This window comes from Gambusia affinis, linkage group LG04 (assembly GCF_019740435.1).
Source record: "Gambusia affinis linkage group LG04, SWU_Gaff_1.0, whole genome shotgun sequence".
Classification (NCBI taxonomy): Eukaryota; Metazoa; Chordata; class Actinopteri; order Cyprinodontiformes; family Poeciliidae; genus Gambusia; species Gambusia affinis.
Genome location: NC_057871.1, coordinates 4,562,962 through 4,569,791, shown reverse-complemented (window position 1 = coordinate 4,569,791; position 6,830 = coordinate 4,562,962).

The following is a 6,830-nucleotide window of genomic DNA, read 5'->3' as shown; positions in this document are numbered from 1 at the left end:
TGTTCTTTCTGGAGCAGCCGGCCATTAGTCCACAGAAAAACCTTACATAGTTTCTACTTCAAGTTACAATTTCTCAACTGACACTACTTCCGGTACAGAAACAGTCACGTAGCACACAGCTCTAATTCTGTAAAACGTCTACGCTTGAACAAAAATAACTGGGCATAATGTTTTAAACAATAAAATTAATAAGACAAAAGAAATGCATTAAGTAAATGGATAAACGAGTGTTTTATCCATAACTTTCCATCCATCCATCCATCTTCTTCCACTTATCCGGGGTCGGGTCGCGGGGGTAGCAGCTTCAGAAGGGAGGCCCAGACTTCCCTCTCTCCAGCCACTTCTTCCAGCTCCTCTGGAGGAATTCCAAGGCGTTCCCAGGCCTGCCAAGAGGCTTAGTCCCTTCAGCGTGTCCTGGGTCTTCCACGGGGCCTCCTCCCGGTGGGACGTGCCCGGAACACCTCACCAGGGAGGCGTCCAGGAGGCATCCGAACCAGATGCCTGAGCCACCTCAACTGGCCCCTCTCGACGTGAAGGAGCATTGGCTCTACTGTGAGTCCCTCCCAGATGACTGAACTTCTCACCCTATCTCTAAGCGAGAGCCCAGCCACCCTACGGAGAAAACCAATTTCGGCCGCTTGTATCCGCGATCTCGTTCTTTCGGTCATGACCCAAAGCTCATGACCATAGATGAGGGTGGGAATGTAGATCGACTGGTAAATCGAGCTTCGCAAAGCTCTCTTCATTATGACGGACCGGTACAGCGCCTGCTTGACGGCAGACGCTGCGCCAATCCGCCTGTCGATCTCCCGCTCCCTTCTTCCCCCATTCATGAACAAGATCCCGAGATACTTGAACTCCTCCACTTGGAGCACGACAACCCCCTGACCCGGAGAAGGCACTCTACCCTTTTCCGGCTCAAGACCATGGCCTCGGATCTGGAGGCACTGATCGCCATCCCAGCCGCTTCACACTCAGCTGCGAACCGCTCCAGCGAGAGCTGCAGATCATGACCTGATGAAGCCAAAAGGACCACATCATCTGCAAAAAGCAGAGCTGCAATCCTAAGGCCACCAAAACGGCAATGCGGACCAGACTCTGACACCGGTCATATAGGGACCTGACAGCCTATATCAAAGGGACGGGTACCCCATACTCCCGGAGAACCTCCCACAGGGCTCCCCGAGGGACACAGTCGGACGCCTTCTCCAAGTCCACAAAACACAGTGGTTGATTTGATGTAAAGCACTTTGAAATGCCTTGCTGCTGAAATGTGCTATACAAATAAAGTTTGATTGATTGATTGATGTAGACTGGTTAGGCGAACTCCCGTGCACCCTCCAGGACCCTGCTGAGCGTGTAGAGCTGGCCCAGTGTTCCACGACCAGGACGAAAACCACACTGCTCTTCCTGAATCCGAGGTTCAACAATCTGACGGACACTCCTCTTGAGAGCATAGACCTTGCCAGGGTGGCTTAAGAGTGTGACCCCCCTGTAATTGGAGCACACCTTCCAGTCCCCCTTTTTAAACAGGGGGACCACCACCCCGGTCTGCCAATCCAGGGTAACTTCCCCCGATGTCCATGCGATATTGAAGAGTCTCGTTAGCCAACACAACCCTACAACATCCAGAGCCTTAAAGAACTCTGGGCGGATCTCATCCACCCCCGGGGCCCTGCCACCAAGGAGCTTTTTGATTACCTCGGCGACCTCGACCCCAGAGATTGGAGAGCCCAACCCAGAGTCCCCAGGCTCAGCTTCCACAATAGAAGGCATGTTGGTGGGATTGAGGAGGTCTTCAAAGTATTCTGCCCACCGGCCCACAACATCCCGAGTTGAGGTCAGCAGCACATCATCCCCACTGTAAACAGTGTTGGTGCTGTACTGCTTCCCCCCCCTGAGACGCCGGATGGTGGACCAGAATCGCCTTGAAGCCGTACAGAAGTCTTTCTCCATGGCCTCTCCAAACTCCTCCCACACCCGAGTTTTTGCCTCAGCAACCACCCGAGCAACATGCTTTGCTGCTTCCATCGGCTGCTTCCGGAGTCCCACAGGCCAAAAAGGCCCAATAGGAATCCTTCTTCAGCCTGATGGCTTCCCTCACCGAAGGTGTCCACCAATGGGTTTGAGGGTTGCCGCCATGACAGGCACCGACAACCTTGCGGCTACAGCTCAGATGAGCCGCCTCAACAATGGAGACACGGAACATGGTCCACTCAGACTCCATGTCCCCCACCTCCCCCAGGATGTGTTCGAAGTTCTGCCGGAGATGGGAGTTAAAGCTCGTCTCACAGGGGATTCCGCCAGACATTCCCAGCAGACCCTCACAACACGTTTGGGCCTGCTAGGTCTGACCGGCATCCTCCCCCACCAGCGGAGTGGTCAGTGGACAGCTCTGCACCTCTCTTCACCCGAGTGTCCAAGACATACAGCCGCAGATCCAATGAAACAATGACAAAGTCGATCATCGAACTGCGGCCTAGGGTGTCCTGGTGCCAAGTGCCCATATGGACACCCTTATGCTTGAACATGGTGTTCGTTATGGACATTCCATGACAAGCACAGAAGTCCAACAACAGAACACCACTCGAGTTCAGATCGAAGGAGCCGTTCCTCACAACCACGCCCCTCCAGGCCTCACTGTCATTGCCCACGTGAGCGTTGAAGTCCTCCAGCAGAACAAGGGAGTCCCCAGGTGGAGCACTCTCCAGTACCCCCTCTAAGGACTAAACACACAATCCACAACACACCAACATGTCTTCTGTCTCCCCTTTGACCTTTGATTAGGTCAAAGGGGTAAGATAGCGTTCCCAGTAAAACATAGAACTTCCTGTTCTGAGGGGGCGTGGCCTAAGTGAATGTCATCATTTGACTACTGGTTATTGTAGGACACCCAATGATGATCAATCACTGACAGTTTGGTGCCTCTTTGAGTTTTTGTGTAGTAGATACAACAATTTTTTTTTTCCTGGTGAGTAAGTGCATTACACACTCAATCTCTGTCATTTGTAGGGCAACACTGCCCTCAAGTGATGAATTACTGAAATAGTTTCTAAACAGTGACTGTGGATGATTGACATACTTTACATTAATTGCAACCAAAATGAATGAATCTTTGTACTGTAACCCACAAAACACAATTATTAAAAATACACAAAACATATAAAATGTATATTTATTACCTAATTATTATGTTAAATGCAATGTTTTGTATTTCATAGGCTGCTTCTGTGTTAAAAGTTTTGGGAGAATGGATGTGTATCTCAACAGCTGAATTTATGCTTTCTCTGGTGACTTATGCACCAGAGAAACACAATAGCTGTATTGTGTTTTCAGCTCCCCGACGATACACAAAAAATCTGGTGCAGATTGATTGAAATGCAATTTGACTCTATTGTGCCCGCTAGGTTAAACCGTCAGCTATATCTCCTCACTACATCAAAGCTCTGGGACTCTTTAGAGGTGAACAAAGGTCATACATATCGAGTTTGGTGCCGATCGGATCATCCATGTGTGATTTAAAGATAATCGCATGAATATGAAGAGGGTCTGATATTCGCCATTTGGCCACGCCCACACGGTTCAGCCAGCATTGACAGAGGTCATCACCTTATCATTTTAAGTGAGTTTGCACAGGATTAAACCCATATAAATAACAGTGAAAATGTTAGACATACAGCAGAAAAAAAGGTGACTTCCTGTCAGAAGCGGGTGAGGCTAAGGTGATGACATGAACTGACCATCACAATGTGATTAGGACTGCTCTGTAGAGAGTCATATGAAGTCTGATGTAGTATTTGAAATTTATTGAACCTTGATGTTTCATGGCGAATAGTCAAAGTTTGACACTTAGCCACACCCACATGCTTTGAAGCATGATAAATCCTTTGATAACTTTTGACCTTTGATGTCTCAAGTGTGTGCTGCGTGATTTTGAAGTCTGTATCTGAAAAACTGTAAGAGTTCGATCAGATACGACATCTACAAAAAGAGAAAATGACAGGTTTGATCCAAAATGGTTGACTTCCTGTTGGGTTTAGACCATGGCTCTCAGAGACTTTTTTGTATGTTCTGACAAGATACATATGTGTACCAAGTTTCATAATTCTAGGTTAAAGCATAACTTGGGCCTGATCATTTCAAATGTTCTAAGGGGTGCGAGAGAGAAATTAGGCCACGCCCACCAAATTTTATTATGGAGTCCTGTCAGGGAGTGGATAAGAATCCATCCTAGTGAGTTTGGAGCAGCTCGCCTCAAAACTGTGAAATTCAGAGCCAAACATAATACAACGGCATTACAGGTCACGTCACCACGCAGCCACGCCCACTTGCTACATCAAAGCCGGTCGGGGCTGGAATCCACAACACACCAACATGTCTTCTGTCTCTGGACACAGTTTCATGTTGATTAGTTCAAAGGTGTAAGATAGCAACCGTTCCCAGTAAAACATGACACTTCCTGTTCCCAAGGGGTATGGCCTAAGTGATGTCATCATTTGACCATTGGGTATTGTCGGACACCCGATGATGATCAATCACTGAATGTTTGGTTCCTCTGTGAGTTTTAGTATTGGTGCTATAACTGTTTTGTGTTTCATGCGAGTAGGTGAACTTTCCCCCCTGGTAAAGGGGCGTCCTTTAGCATGCTGAAAAACTCACCGTTTGATAAGTTTAAATCGGCCATGCCTTATGATCAGACTGACCGAGTTTGAAGCCGATCAATCAAAATCCCTAGGAGGAGTTTGATCAAATACGAAGGTTATAAATGGCAAAATGGGGTCAAAATCAGAACTTCAATCCAAAATGGCCGACTTCCTGTGATACTTGCTCTATGACATTAATTGTAAATTCTGAGCATCTTGGTGAACTCTACAAGTGTACCAAATTTCATGTTTCTACGATGAATTAAGGAAATAGCAAAGAGTCTTTTGAAAATTGCTAGTTGGCGCCGCTGAGCCATTGTTTTTGCGATTTTTGCGACGACTTTAAAATACGAAATTGAAATTGAATACGAAACAGGCTTGACGCGTCTGCCAAGTTTGGTGAGTTTTTAAATATGATAAAGACCCCAAAATGGTGCCCAAAGAGGGGGGCAGAATCGTAATAATAAACAGTATGAAAACAATAGGCCTTCGCAGCGCTTTGCTGCTCAGGCCTTACTAGCCTTAAACTTACAGAATGAGTATGAACATGAGCTGATTTATTTTTAAGTGCTGCCATAAAAATTACATATGGATGAGGATCATCTGGAAGAGTTAGGGTTGTTTTCTGAGAGTGTCTATACTCTGGTGGAGCAGATCTTGAGGACTTTAAGGGTCAGGTGACACAACTGGTCATAAGTGTAGATTCTCCTGCTCTGCCTCCTCGTTCCTGGGCGTTCTCCAGGTGCTCCTTCATCTCTTTGACCATCATTAGATTTATCAGTATCTGAATCAACCTCCTCTTCCTGAGGATGTACTGTATATCTTCTACTCTTTCCTCCAAAACCTCATTTGGCTCAGTTAGATCTTTTGTCATGTTGGGAGCAACTAGCTTGACCCACATGCAAAACACATCCAGGAGAATGAGAATCAGGTAAAAAAAAACTTAATCTCGGAGTTACCCCAGGCATCCTTCCATGTAATGCTGAAAAGCAGTGGGGGTGCATATGTTAGCCCAAACTGGATTCTAATCAATTTGTACAGTCCCCAAGGTGTTATAAATGCTGTACATGGTCTGCTTTTCTCACCCATGAAACCTTGGTGGTAGGCCTTCCCCTGGTCCAACACTGTGAAACAGGAATTGCCCGTGAGGTTTTCTAGGATCTCCTGTATCCTAGGGATTAGATGACAGTCTGGGATTGTTTTTGAGTTCAACAGTCTGTAGTCTATGCATAGACGAAGAAGCTTCTGTGTTAGATTTAATGAAATCTGTGAGAGGGGGAGCAGTTTATTGGCCAACCTAAAATGCAGTAAGCTAAAATTGTAGTTTACTAATTTATATTTGTGAACAAGCAGGGCTCAAACTCAAAGATTAATCACAGCATAGGGTTGTAGTTGTGGCAACAAAACAATCTAACTATGAATATTGTTGTTTGAACTTTTACAATGTAAACTTGCCAGCTCCTTAAAGTCTTACATTTTAATGTTAAACAATTTAAAATCTTTCAATTTATGTATGCTGAAATTATTAAATCTAATTTAGCAGCATTGATAATCTCAATACAGAAATGTGACATATATCTGTTGTTTGTGATTAAATATTAGCATTTATGGGGCCTTATGGGGCCCTGGGGGCCTTATGGAGCCGCTGACAAAATTTGGATTAAACAGAAGTGCAAATAAGTATTATTAAACAAAGTCTTTGTAACCTGATCCTAACACTGTCATACAACTGATTGATATAAAACCATTTTTTGTTTGAAATCATTTTCTCTTATTTTTCAAAATGAACAAAATTGATTAACACCGGATATAGTATGAAAAAATATTGTATTTTTAAGCTCTATCGCCCAGTCCTACTGGAGGGTTATTAGAGAAATAATAATAAAAAAATAATCCAATTGAAGCCTCTTGGACTCTGATAGCTGCTTTGGCTTCACACATTCAGAGCGAGGTTGTTACAGTGGACTCTTTCACTATTTAATTATTTTGGCTTCTGCAGAAGTTTGGTTTTATGTTTAATAAGTTGAACTTGAAGAGGCAGTTTGTGCGCATGTTTCCTCCATTTTGAATTACTTGCAGCAGACTGTTTGACTTTAGATCAGTTTTGAACATTTTAGGAACACAGTTATTTTACAGATAACACTGGACACAAGTGACATAGGAGCAAACAGCGAGGGAAGCCGGATG